Here is a 14,433-nt window from a genome sequence, read left to right as displayed (position 1 = left end):
CAAACCCGCGGAGAGGTCACGTCAGACGTTGCAGGGCCCGGCAGGGAACTGAGGGTTTCAGCCTCACTCCTTCCTCTTCTCTGCGGTTAAATAGGATGGGGGTGGGGGTGCTTGATTTCTTCTCGTGTTTTTCTCCTGGTTTCCTGCACTGGGCAGGGAAGGGGTGCTGGGTCTGTGAGTCTGGCCATTTCCTACCTCCTGGCGCAGATGGAGTGGCGCTTTCCACACCAGAACTTGCTTCCTTCCTTCCACAGTTCTTCCCAGTGCCTTTCTGCCACCGAGCCTGTCCTCATTTCACGGAACTGATGTATGTGGATCTGTGACGTGGATGCATCATCATTTACGTAACTGGTCTCCAACCCATGAACACCGATGTTCGTTGGCAAGTGTTCGTTCTCGGGAGCGGTGCTGCAGGGAGCCTCCCGGGGTCCACCTTCTGCACATGCACAAACTTCTGCAGAGATTTTCAAACCTAACGCTGCTGCATTAAAGAAAATGCATATTTTAAAATGTGATAGATAGTGCCAATTTGCCCCTGAAACGTATCCTTTTTCTCTGGTTCATTTTCATGATTTCTCCTTAGAATTTTTCACCCTCTGCAGCGAATCCGTGTTCTGACCGTCTGCCTGGCTGTGTTTCCATCAGCTGTGGAAGCCATGTGGACAGACACGGGGCCCCTATCGTCTCCCCTTGCGTTTCCAGGCCTGAGAACGTTTATTGAATGAATGAACCCAAGGGCTGACCCAATTAGGAGTCTTACTCACAGTCCAGGAGGACACACATTTCCCCAGCCCCTGTCAATCCTGAATGTTGAGAATCCCTCCAATTTAGCCAATTTAAGAGAGGTATCATTGTTTTTATACTCATGAGGTTGATTGATCGTATTTTATGTTTATTTGCCATTTATACATATTTCTTTAATTTGCTTGTTCATGTAATTCTTCTCATTCTTTAATTGTTTTAGTTGTATTTTTCTTGTTGATGTGTGAGATATATATTTATCTATGTATTATATACACATATATATATATCACTTTAATTCAAGAAAGCTTAAAGATTTTAGCAATGTAGTTCAGTACCAGTCAATTTCATCACTCTTTTCAACAAGCACAGAATGGATTCATAAAGAAGAATTTAGATTGTATTTTGTAACATTGATTATATCATTATCTTCATGTTTGCATTTGGATTTACTATATGGGATAATAGTAATATGCATAAAAATGAGCATTAAATATGTGTAAATATTTAAACATTTAAACATTCCAGAGTCAGTCAGAAAATCTCCATTGTGTTAAAAGACAGTGAAATTGTTAAAAAAATCTTCATAAACAGATTTTAAGCATTTGTTTTCCAACAATTCCATAGATGATAAGTACAGACAGTGGATATAATCCGAGTGGAAACAGGATGGTGCCCATCGAAAGGTGCCCTGAGGTGGAGGATCTCTCTCGTGTCCTAGAGAACGAACCCTAACAGAATCGAGTTTCCTTCCTCCTCTTGAGGGTAGAGACACAGTTTCATTGACTGCTGGTCATAGGAGGCCTCCTCAAGGTGCCCGTGGCTGGGTGCCAGCAGGCGGTGCCCAGAACAGAACACTCTGGAGCATCAGGCACAGGCCGGCATCCTCAGGGGTCTGAGCACACCCAGGCTGGCCACAAGCTTGACTCCGAGCCATCCTCAGCAAATCCATCAACCTGACCAAAGTCATGATGCCCTGAATTTCATTCACCCTGTCACAGCACAGATTAAACCCTGAAGGATCATTGTAGAGGGTCCAACTAGGGTGAACACAGAGCTTTCATTTCAAAATAGAGTGGGAGAGACTCATGCATTTCCTGGTGAATTGGTACATTCCAGATGGGTTCTTCAGAAGTTTGGAAACATTCCCTGGAGATGAAATAACTTCTGTTATCACAGATTCTGCCAGGTGGAAATTCCAAAGACATTCTCAGGGATTGAGAAAACAGGGAAATAAGAAGGAGACTCATTAGGATTTCAGCCTGTGATGCTGGCAGGTAGGGGGTGTAGACACCCAGCCTCTAATTCTGCCACCAGCCCCAACTGTCCTCCTCACAGGCAAAGCACATTCATTCCATCCCAACAGCCTAGGGCCATCTTCCCCACTAACGAGGCAAGACCTTTCTGAGTCTCCCCACAGTGCCCCAGGAACTATGAGGCATCCTCGCCTGGCCCATAGGGACAGGAGCTCTTTCCATCCCTGAGTGGGCACCTGGCATTTTCCCCTGTGATGATCGCATGAAGTGCCTTCCCATGCTGGGGGTCTCGTCACACACACCTGCTGATCCATGCCCCAAATAATACTTGAGGGAGCCCCTCTGCACAGTGAGGCTTCTCTCTGTGTCGCTTGCCTCTTGAGTACTAAGTCCTGTGAAATCTAGATGCTTTGGTCTCTCCCCAGACCATGGGCTCTCCTTCTTCAGTTCAGGAGGACTGCCGGGTTCCACCTGATTCTTCCACCTAACCAACCCCCTCCACAGCCTGCAAACTCTGCAGGTGGAAGCCTGGGGCTGGCTCAGGACCCACCTGCCTCTTTCTCTCGGGGCAGATTGCCCTCCATTGCCTTGTTTCCTGTGTCTTGAAAACCATGTTTCATATATTGTGTCTGCTGCTGTTTGTTTATTTGTCAGGCAAGAGGGTAAATGTGGTCCCTGTTGTTTTATTTTAGCTTAGCATTATTATTATTATTATTATTATTAATTTTTTTTTTTGAGATGGAGTCTGGCTCTGTAGCCCAGGCTGGAGTGCAGTGGTGCGATCTCGGCTTACTGCAAGCTCTGCCCCCTGGGTTCACGCCATTCTCCTGCCTCAGCCTCCCAAGGAGCTGGGACTACAGGCGCCCGCCACCATGCCCGGCTTTTTAAAAAATTGTTATTTATTTATTTATTTTAGTAGAAATGGGGTTTCACCGTGTTAGCCAGGATGGTCTTGATCTCCTGACCTCGTGATCCACCCACCTCGGCCTCCCAAAGTGCTAGGATTACTGGCCTTAGCAATATTTTCAATGGAAAAAAAGCCACTGAAACAAGTTGAGATCGAAAGCAGAATATGTAAATAAAACACATCTACACAATGAAATATACAACAGCAAAAATAACACTTCAGGTGAATAAATCTCAGAAGATACATATTGAGCAAAAGGATCAAGTCACAGAATGTCAAATACAGCATCACTCTATAACAAGTTCCAAGTGGAGCTTTAAATCAAGAACCATGTTATTCAGGGATGCATTCACAGGAGTGAAGCTCTGAAGAGACACAGGAAGTGGTTAACACACAATTAGGAAGGCAGCCACCGCTGAAGCAGTGGAGGGGCACGCAGGGGTTACCTGGCAGAGGCAATGATGCAGTAATTGCTAGCCTGAATGATAGCTTGCTTGGCCATTGATTCAATGATTAATGTTTTAAAATCTACATAAAATCTTGTTACTATTTTGTGCGCATATAAACACATGTAATATTTTATATCATAAAATACGGTTTTAAAAATTGTAATAAACTATTCTTCTCAGTTAAAGACAACGTGTTTAAATTATAAGAAAAAAAGCTCACTTATTTGCTCCTTGTAAGACATTCCTAAAACAAAATATTAACATTTGTAATTATCAACATTAACAGAAACGTGAAATATAAATGTATAGAGTATTATGATTTATCTTATTAATATTAGACAAAAATTATTCAAGGCCAAAGATTAGCACAAAATCGTGTCAATTGTATGCCATTTGAATGACTAATGGGATTTTATATGTATGACCGTTAATACAATAATATTTCTATGCAATTATATTCCTGTGCAATGTTTAAAGCAAAATACAAGAAGATAAAGGATAAATACTAGAAATATAATGTTATAGGAGACTCTAACGCACATATTTTTGTGCTTCATACAATAAATAGGCACAAATAAGATTGTAAAAGTTTTGAACAATATAATGAAGAAGCAAGTAATTTGTTTTACTGCACAGGAAAGACTTTGAAAAATAAATAATTCACTGTCACATAAACAAATAAATCATAGTTCAATAACTTGCAGAATCAGAAATTATACAGAGAATGTTCCCTGATGATGTCAAAATAATAATAGAGGACAACACAAATACAACTTTTAGCTAAAACAACCCAAAAACTGGAATTGAGGTGCGAGTACACACTTCCTCTAGTAAACCTTGGCCAAACGTAGAAATTAAAACTGTCATTACGATTTATCAAGAAAGTAATTCATTTGAGAACTTTAAAAATGAAGCCAAACTTCCACTCAGGTTAAATTTCATTACTTTTATAATTGTTTCCATTTAAAAAGAAACAATACAAATAAATAAAATGAGCATTAAATCTAAGAAATTAGAACGAGACCAACCAAAGACCAAAGGAAGGCAGGAAGAACTTAATTAACTCAAAAGCAGAAAGTAATGACTTGTGAGCGGTAATTCAGTGGAATAATTAAGGCTGATAATCTTTTCTTTGGAAAGACCAGTCAAATAGCGACACCCCTGTCAAGTCTAATTAAAAACAACCAGTCAGGAAAAAGAATTCAGATACCGCGAAGCCACCGCATGACAGGGGGACCGTCTACAGAGCGATACACTCCAATCCAGACCATCTAGTTGAAACAGATCGTTTTGGGGAGAAACGCCAATTGCCAAAATTTTCCAAGGAAAAATAGACACCAGCAATTGAATAATGACCAGAGAGCAGGTTCTTAACGAGCTGTGTCCAAGGATCACACGGGAAGGAGTGGTGCTTTCACGGGAGAGAGCAGGCCCCACGGCAGCGGCCTCAGCAGCATCTTGCAAAGAGGGCAGGGAGCAGACCCCCTCCCTCCCTCCCTCCCTCCCTCCCTGGGCCACCTGAGAGAGGCAGGGATTCCAAGAGCCACCAGCACCACCAGCTCCTCTGCAGACAAAACTGCACCCACCGAGCTCTGAGGGACTCGGGAGCCCAGAAGCTGCCTGTGGCGGAAGAAGGACCCGCCAGGAAAGAGGGCGACTGGAAGCAGCAGAGGGGAGAAGGCTGAGCGGAGCTTTGTGTGGATTCTATTTTGTCTTTCAGGTTCCCTTGCAGAGCGTCACTCATGTTCGGAACCTCGGTGCAAAGGGGCCCCCCACCAGTCTCCTGTCAAACCTGAATGCTACGAATCCTTCCAAAGCTGCCAATTTGACAGAGGTCTTTATTGTTTTTATTGTAAGTTTTTGGGTTTTTTGAGACAGAATCTCCCTCTGTCGCCCAGGCTGGAGTGCAGTGGTGTGATCTTAACTCAGTGCAACCTCCGCCTCCCAGGTTCAAACAATTCTCCTGCCTCACCCTCCCAAGTAGCTGGGATTACAGGCGCCCACCACCACGCCTGGCCAATTTTTGTGTTTTTAGTAGAGACGGGGTTTTGCCACATTGGCCAGGCTGGTCTTGAACTCCTCACCTCAGGTGATCCACCCACCTCGGCCTCCCAAAGTGCTGGGATTACAGGCATGAACTACCGCACCTGGCCTGTTTTTATTAGAATTTTTAAATGTCTAGTGAGGTTGATCATATTTTAGGTTTATTTGTCATTTATACAACTTTATTTAAATTGCTTGTGTCCTTTGCCCACTCTTTAAATGTGTTAGTCGCAGGTTCTTCTCTTTAATTTGAAGGACACACACACAGGCACTCATGTAATATAAATTTTATTTATTTGAAGGAGATAAATAGATATAAAAACACATATAGATAGATACAGATATATGCTTAAGTCTTAAGAGTTAGCAATTCAGTGCAGTCTAATACCAGTATATTCCCCCAAGGCACCTTTCATCCGGGCAGAGGCAGCTGTGTCAGTGCTCTTGGCTTCTCATCTAGGTCTGAGGACAGCCCTGCTCAAGAAAGGGGCGCATCTGAAGCCTGCTGCAGAGGAGCTAATGAAAGCAGGTATGGACTGACCCGGCAGCAAGCAAGCGAGATCAGCCGTGGTCATTGCCTGAGCAGACATCTCCTCTCTTCTGTTTAAATGGCAGGGGCTGGTGTAGAACGTGTCTTACCCTCTGCTCCTTCCCCAGAACGCTGGGAGCAACTGAGAAGCTCACATTCACACAGGCTGAGAAATCTGGAAAACCTGGAAAAACTGCTATGAACAAGGGCAGAAAGACTTAAAACAGGATGGTCAAATACATGCAAAAATATAAGGGAAGAAAATGAGTCAGCGGGGCGCGGTGGCTCACACCTGTAATCCCAGCACTGCGGGAGGCCGAAGCAGGTGGATCACGAGGTCAAGAGATCAAGACCATCCTGGCTAATATGGTGAAACCCCGTTTCTACTAAAAATACAAAAAATTAGCCGGGCGTGGTAGCGGGCGCCTGTGGTCCCAGCTACTCGGGAGGCTGAGGCAGGAGAATGGCGTGAACCTGGGAGGCGGAGCTTGCAGTGAGCCGAGATCGTACCACTGCACTCCGGTCTGGGCGATAGAGTGAGACTCCGTCTCAAAAAAAAAGAGACAAGGAAAACTCACTGAAAACGAAGCAATTGGAAATATTAGGCATGAAAATGCAATATTTGAAATGTAAAACAATCACATACAATAAATAGTAGAATGGATATAACTGAAAAAAAAATCATGAGACTGAAGATCACGGTGAGGAACTTTCTCTAATTAGACACATTGTAGCAAAATCGGAGAATGCCAAAGACAAAGAGAAACTGATCAAAGCCTATGGAGGAAGGAGCGGCTTGCTCACAATAACTGCGGTAAGACTGATGCCAGATTTCTCTGGATGCAATTGATATACATATTAAAAGAAAATAAGTTTGAGTTTAGAAATGTATTATCTAGTCATGTTGTCATTTATGTGTAAAAAAAAAAAAACCCAAGTAACCAAACAATAACAACAACAAAAACACTCTTGAATTTTTCAAGTAAAATTAGCAAATCCAGAGATGTTACAAGCAAGATGGAGAATAACAGTGATCTAATATTTATGTGCCATTATCTTAAAATTTAAAAAACTAAGCTAAAGAGGTAAAAGAAAGAATATTCATGACAACTCAGAAAGGAACATGAGCATGCTAAACTAATCGTCTTCTTAGAAAAACAACATAAAAATCTATATGGTAAAAAATCAATAGTGGTAAATAAATATGAGTACGTTCTCAAGGGTAACCACTAGTAAAATAAAATAGGTTATGCAACTTGCCAAATAGAAGAAAATACAGAGACTGCAATAAAAGTAAACCAAATAAATAAAAGGGTAAATGACAAATGGAAAAATGAAATAAAAGGGTAGAGGTAAGTTCTACTAAATAAACATTTAAAATAAAGTTAAGACAAAGCTTTTCAGGTTGAATAAAAAATGAAAAAGAGCCAACGACATATCATCTGTAGGAGACATAACAGAAGAATGCAGAGTGATGGACAAGAAACAGATGGAAAGGATATGCTATTGAAATATGAACCCAAGTAAGGCTAGATAGCAACCACAACGCTGGACAAAATCACAGGCAACTGCATCATATCCTGAAGATCAAAGCAGGATGCAATGGAGGAGCACAAGGACAGCTAAATTGACACATAGCTATCATCAACATGCAAGCATTGAATAACACCGCTGAAAAGCACATCAACAAAATCTAAAACAGCTGCCGGAAGAGACAGCTAAGTCAAATGTTGTGATTGGCTATTTAAAAAGCTGCCAGAAGAGACAGCTAAGTCAAATGTTGTGATTGGCTATTTAAAAAGCTGCCGGAAGAGACAGCTAAGTCAAATGTTGTGATTGGCTATTTAAAAAGCTGCCGGAAGAGACAGCTAAGTCAAATGTTGTGATTGGCTATTTTAACTACTCTGAGAATATTTTTAGATCCAGCAACCAAACACGCACAGAAAGAAAAGAGAGGTAAAGACTCAATCAATAATTTCAAGATCTAGGAAATATTTATAAGCATAGACACATAAAGTCTCAATCATTCTCAGTTTAAATAGAACACGGAAAAGATCTCCCAACTACAATACAGTCAATTTTGAAATTAATTTCAAAAACGTATCCAAATTGTCAATATGTTTGGAAATGAAGAAATATTTTCTTATGTAAACTTTGGGTTATGAAGAAGAATGGAAAACTAATTAAAGTATTTAGAAGTAAATGAAGGTAAAAATATTACATGTAAAATGTGTGGACACAGCAAAAGCAATCAAGAAAGAAAGGCTTCAGGGAGAAAATTTATAGCTTTCCTTGCATTAACCAGGAAACCAGTAAGGTTAGAAACAATAAACTGATTTTTCAAATCAAGAAGTTTGGAAGACACATCGGAGAAACCCAAAGAAACCAGAAATGTAGAAACAAGAAAAAAGAGGATGAAAATCATTGAAACAGTTCATTCGCCTCATGTTCTCCAAGTCCATCTGTGTTGGTTATAGGGATTGGGTACAAAGCTTTTCAGGCAGGAGGAAAGGATTTTGAGATCCCCTGCACAGCATGGTGACTATTGTCCAGAATAAGTAATGTACTGAACATTTCACATTGCTGCAAGAGACTTTAAATGTTCTCTCTACAAAATAAAAGTGGGTAGGTGAGGTGATAATATAATTAAAAGTTTATATAATGAAATGTTAATTAGCTTGATTTAATCATTCCCCCAATGCGTACATATATCCAAACATCATGGTGTACCCCATAAATATATACGTTTATTATTTGTCAATGAAAACTATATTTTAAATCTATTTTAAAAATCAGTGAAATAGAAAAGGTGATTGGACGAGAAAAAGGAAACCAAAATCTGATTCTTTACAGAGATTACAGAATAGGTTTCCACAAATCAGAGTAAGGAAAATGTAGGCAGAGGAGAGAAAGACAAATCACAGAGGGAGGGAAGAGAGCAACCGTGATGCAGGGGAACTAAAGGGACGCAGTGATGAAACCACGCTAAAAGTTTATCCACTCTTCTACCCCTATGCATTTGAAAAATGATTAAATGGATAAAACAGACAAAATGCAAAAACAGGCTGGAAAATAAATAGGGAATTTAAATAGACCAATACTTATTAAAGAAATTAAAATTATAGCCAAAGACTCCCGTGTCCAAAAAAACCTGGAAAAGGTGGTCATGAAAAGGGAATCTATCACACGTTCGAGGAGCAGATAATTCCTGAAGCTGTTCCAGACTGTGTTTGCAGACACATGCAGAGTGCTGTGTTTTATTGAGGGAAGAGAGAGACCCTCTCTCTTATTGTTTTATATTGTTTTATACTCAGTACCTGTTTTAAAAAGAAACAAGGAAGTGAAACCAAAGGCAGGCAGCAGACCCAAAACCAGACCCGAAACCAGGCCTGGGCCTGCCTGGCCTAAACCTAGTAGTTAAACATCAACTCATGACTTAGCAACCGATGTTATCCATAAATTCCAGGTATTGTGTGGCAGAACGTTGTGAAACTCCCTGCTCTGTTCTCTTTCACTCTGACTACTGGTGCATGAAGCCCCGTCACGTACCCCTCAGATTGCTCGATGAATCGCGAGCCTTTCATGTGAAATCTTCAGTGTTGTGAGCCCTTAAAAGGGACAGAAATTGTGCACTCAGGGAGCTCGGACTTTAAGACGGTAGCTTACCGATGCTCCCAGCTGAATAAAGCCCTTCCTTCTACAACTCGGTGTCCGAGGGGTTTTGTCTGTGGCTCGTCCTTCTACATTATCAGCTACTGCCTTAGAAACTAAGACTTCAAAAGCACAAAGTATTTCTATTAACTTTCTGCAGCTGCTGTAACCAATGACCACAAACTTGGCGGCCAGACCCAACACTAATGTATTCATTTACAGGTCCAGAGATCAGAAGTCCAGCATGAGTCTCAGTAGGCAGGGCCTCCTGGAGGTTCCGGGGAGAATCCCTGTCCTTGCCTGTTTCAGCTTCTAGAACCACGGGATTCTGCAGCCCAGGGCCTCCTCTGTCTTCACAGCTAGCAATGGAGGGTGGAGTCCTTCTCCCGTCGTATCGCTCCGCTTGCCTCTTCCACCTTTAAGCGGAAGACAGGACCCACCTGGATAATCCAAGGTTGCCTCCCTTACTTCAAGTTCCACCTGCAACCCTGGCACCCCTTATGACAGGTACCAGCCAGGTAACAGGTTCACAGGTTTCAGGGATTAGGACACGGGTGTCTTTAGGAGGGCTTTAGTCTTCCTACTATGATTTGATATGATTTATTTTATTTTATTTTATTTTATGTTATTTTATTTGAGATGGAGTCTCGCTCAGTCACCCAGGCTGGAGTTCAGTGGCCCGATCTCTGTTCACTGCAAGCTCCGCCTCCCGGGTTCACGCCATTCTCCTGTTTCAGCCTCCTGAGTAGCTGGGACTACAGGTGCCCGCCACAACGCCCGGCTAATTTTTGTGTATTTTTAGTAGTGACGGGGTTTCACCATGTTAACCACAATGGTCTCGATCTCCTGACCTTGTGATCCACCTGCCTCAGCCTCCCAAAGTGCTGAGATTACAAGCATGAACCACCACGCCCGGCCCTGATATGATTTATGATGTGACATGATATATAATGTGACATGTGATATGTGCCATGACATGATATTTAAATGCATGTGATTTCTCTGTATATTTATATGTGGATAGTATCTTAAAGAGTACACACCAATATTTTTAAGTATCTTCCTCCCCAAAGGAGGATGATTTAAGTCTTTCTCATATGCCCTTCTCTGGTGTATTCACAGTGACTATGTGTGTTATTTCCCCACATATGTGTTTGGGTGTCCACAACAGAAGGCTTAATTACAACCTTATAATAATAAATGGTGCATTGTATGTCAGGGGTTAGCTGTGAGTTTAATTCAGAACACACCGACCACCAGGGGCCCCAGAGAACATCGGCTCCCACTCCTGACCCCTCCTGCTCCAGTGCAGGCAGAGCCGCCAAACAGCCCCAGGGACCTCGGAGGACAGCGTGCCTTCCTCTGCTCTGTGTCTTCTGGCTCAGTGAGGAGAGTTGCAGGGAGGGCGTCCCCTTCGAAGGACTCTTATTTCATTCTTAACACAGGGAAGGCAGCCTCCCCCAGGACGCCTCTGGCTGCATGCACCGGCTTGCTCCTCTTTGTCGCCCAGTAAATCAGATGTTTGCACTGTGGCAATGCGTGGAGCAAATGATTAAACTGTCTATGAAGGCCACGGAGGTCTTCATCGAGGTTAACTGCTTGTGAATTTGCAGCTCAGGGAAGGTCTGTGGGAGCCCACGAGACGTTCTTGCATCGACCGACGGCCTTCGTTGTCTGTCGGTGTCACACAGGCTGGCCTCACCTTCCCAAAGGGGCCCCAGCCCGTGGACGGGGACCTGTGAGTCGTGGGCAGGATTCAAGTGCCAAAGTCTGAAGGTTCTGAGGGGAGCAGAGTCCAAGTGCACCCTGGTGCTTTCCGAAGCCTGCTCTTCAAAGGGATGGTTTGGGGACCTTAGGAAGGAGATGCTGTCAGATGTTTACCTGATCCGGTCTTCACATCTTCCTGGATCGCTTGGACTTTGCCACTTGCTCCTGTCCCCGCCATTGCTCTAACAAATTACCACCAAGCTCAGTGAGCTCCAGGCTGGCCACTCAGGTGGAAATTCTGCGTCCTTGGCTTGTGGTGTGACCTGCTGACAATGCTCTGCTCAGGCCCTCTCCTCCCTCCCCTTCCTGGCACTCGGACCCTCCTGGCCATGTCACCGCTGCCTCTTTGGCCTGTTTCCCCTGGAAGCAGAGAGAGAGCAGCAAGAGAAGAACTCGGCCAATGGCGCTGGCTTTGGAGATGGAGGAGGGGCCGCAAGTCAAAGGAGGCAGATGCCTGTAAAAGCCGGAAAGACGGATCCTCCCCTGGAACCCCTGGGGGATGCAGCCTCAGGAGACCCAGGCTGGACGGCTGACCTCTGACCTCCAGAGCTGTGGGGTGATGCACCTGCTTTGCGCTGTTACGTCGCTCGGTCAAAGGTGATTTTTTTTTTTTTTTTTTTTTGAGACGGAGTCTCGCTCTGTCACCAAGGCTGGAGTGCAGTGGCGCAGTCTTGACTCACTGCAAGCTCTGCCTCCTGGGTTCACACCATTCTCCTGCCTCAGCCTCCCGAGTAGCTGGGACCACAGGCGCCCGCCACCACTCCCGGCTAATTTTTTGTATTTTTAGTAGAGACAGGGTTTCACCATGTTAGCCAGGCTGGTCTCAATCTCCTGACCTCATGATCTGCCTGCCTCGGCCTCCTAAAGTCCTGGGATTACAGGAAAGGTGATGTTTTAATGGCAGCAGTAAAAAATAGACACAGTACAGGATCAATGTTTACTGCTGACACAATTACATTACTGGGCTTTTTATTTTTATTTTATTTTATTTATTTCTTTTGAGACAGGATCTTGCTCTGTCACCCGGGCGGGAGTACAGTGGTGTGATCATAGCTCACTGCGGTCTCCACCTCCCCAGGCTCAAGGGATCCTCCAGCCTCAGCTTCCTGAGTAGCTGGGACTACAGGCGTGCACCACCACACTCAGCTAATCAACCTCCTGGAAATCTCTGCCTGCATGTCCCACAGGTGCCAGCATGCCACAAAACACCTATGAATGTGTGTGTATACATGTGTGTGTGTGTGTGTATATTTTTTTCTTTTTTTTTTTTTTTTTGAGACAGAGTCTTGCTCCATTGCCCAGGCTGGAGCGCAGTAGCCTGATCTCAGCTCACTGCAACCTCTGCCTCTCCAGTTCAAGCAATTCTCCTGCCTCAGCCTCCCAAGTAGCTGGAATTACAGTCATGTGCCACCACACCCAGCTAATTTTTGTATTTTTAGTAGCGATGGGATTTCGCCATGTTGGTCAGCTTCATCTCAAACTATTGACCTCAGGTGATCCACCCACCTAGGCCTCCCAAAGTGCTGGGATTACCGGTGTGAGCCACCGAGCTGGCCTTGACCACATATTTATGTCTGTGAACATACTGAAGCTCCTCTATCCTTCCTGCCCCTGCACTGCAGGGTTGGTGACTAAATAGAATAATGTTCTTCGGCTTTATATTCATAGTCCTGAAGTTTCATGCTTTAGAGCAACATAAATATTTCAGGTACTTTTATTTTAATGCTAGCATCACACCCACCCAGCAAGCCTGAGCTTCCCTGTGCTTCAATGGGGACCTGCCATTGCAGCCCCTGCATCTCATTTCAACACGGAATTGGCTGGACAGGGACCCGCAGGCACCAGAGGCATGGCTCAGCCCTGGGATCTGGCCCACCTGCCCACGGCACAGACCACCTGCCCACGGCACAGACCGCCCGCCCGCGGCGCAGGCCGCCCGCCCACGGCACAAACCACCTCCACACCGCACAGACCACCCGCCCACGGCACAGACCGGCCGCCCACGGCACAGAGGGCGATTTCCCTGGGAGATTGGCGTGATTGAGTGTGCCACCCCCATGAGAGTGGAGGGAGGGGCTGTGTGCTCCCTGCCGTCTTCTGAGCTATGATGAGAAGGAAGTTCCTAAAATCATAATTCAAAAGAAAATGCAATCATGGCTTGAGCATGACTAAACCCACTCTCTGGAATTTATACGTATGTGTTTACAAATTCACCGTGTGTGTGTGTGTGTGTGTGTGTGTGTGTGTGTGTGTGTGTTTTGAGATGAAGTCGCTCTGTCGTCCAGTCTGGAGTGCAGTGGCAGGATCTCAGCTCACTGCAGCCTCCGTTTCCCAGGTTCAAGTGATTCTCCTGCCTCAGCCTTCCGAGTAGCTGGGACTACAGGTGCCTGCCACCACACCCAGCTAATTTTTGTATTTTTAGCAGAGACGGGGTTTCACCATGTTGACTAGGTGGATCTCGAGCTCCTGGCCTCAGGTGATCCGCCCGCCCTGGCCTCCCACGGTGCAGGGATTACAGGTATGAGCCCCCGTGCTCAGCCACATGTGTATGTCTCATTGTGGTAAAAACACAGCATAAAATTCACCATGAGTGATAATTGGTACCTTATGAGCACTTTCCTGCGCAGACCCCACGATCCTCATGTGAAACATTTTGAACTTCCTCTTCCTTCCCACGCGCCCGGTGTGTGGAAGAACATCTCCATCCATCCTCCAGGTGCCCAAACAGAAGCTCAGCTCCTTGCCCCTCTTGCTCCGAGATCTTCACATTCAAACACCGCTGGGTCTCACTCAGATTCTTCTTCCAGAACCCGCTTCTGAGTCTGGCCACCTTTTCCTGCATCTGCAGTCCCACTGCTCTGGACGCTTGGGCTTCTGGCATCTGATCTGATCGCCCCACGACGCTCACTGCAGTGCAACCTTCCTGAGATACAAATCTGACCACGATTCTCCCTGATTGAAAATCATCCTTGGCTCCGCGCTGCTGTCAGCAGAGAATCCGGAGTCCTCAGCACATAGGTGAGGCCCCGGGGGCCTGGCCTCTGTGTTTCCCCAAAGGCCCCAGGAATGTGGGCACTGAGTGTGGTCCCC

The 14,433-nt window shown here is 44.8% G+C and overlaps 1 long non-coding RNA gene across 1 annotated transcript; it reads left to right on the top strand.

The window, feature by feature from the left end:
* The first annotated feature begins 9,863 nt into the window (after positions 1-9,863).
* Positions 9,864-10,789, top strand: LOC144331525 (uncharacterized). Its single transcript, XR_013398767.1, has 2 exons — positions 9,864-10,083; positions 10,216-10,789. It is a non-coding gene; the product is annotated as an uncharacterized LOC144331525 (long non-coding RNA).
* Positions 10,790-14,433: the final 3,644 nt, after the last annotated feature.

This window comes from Macaca mulatta, chromosome 10 (genome assembly GCF_049350105.2).
Source record: "Macaca mulatta isolate MMU2019108-1 chromosome 10, T2T-MMU8v2.0, whole genome shotgun sequence".
Classification (NCBI taxonomy): Eukaryota; Metazoa; Chordata; class Mammalia; order Primates; family Cercopithecidae; genus Macaca; species Macaca mulatta.
The sequence above is the reverse complement of the archived record's forward strand: the minus strand, read 5'-3'. Positions and strand labels throughout refer to the sequence as shown.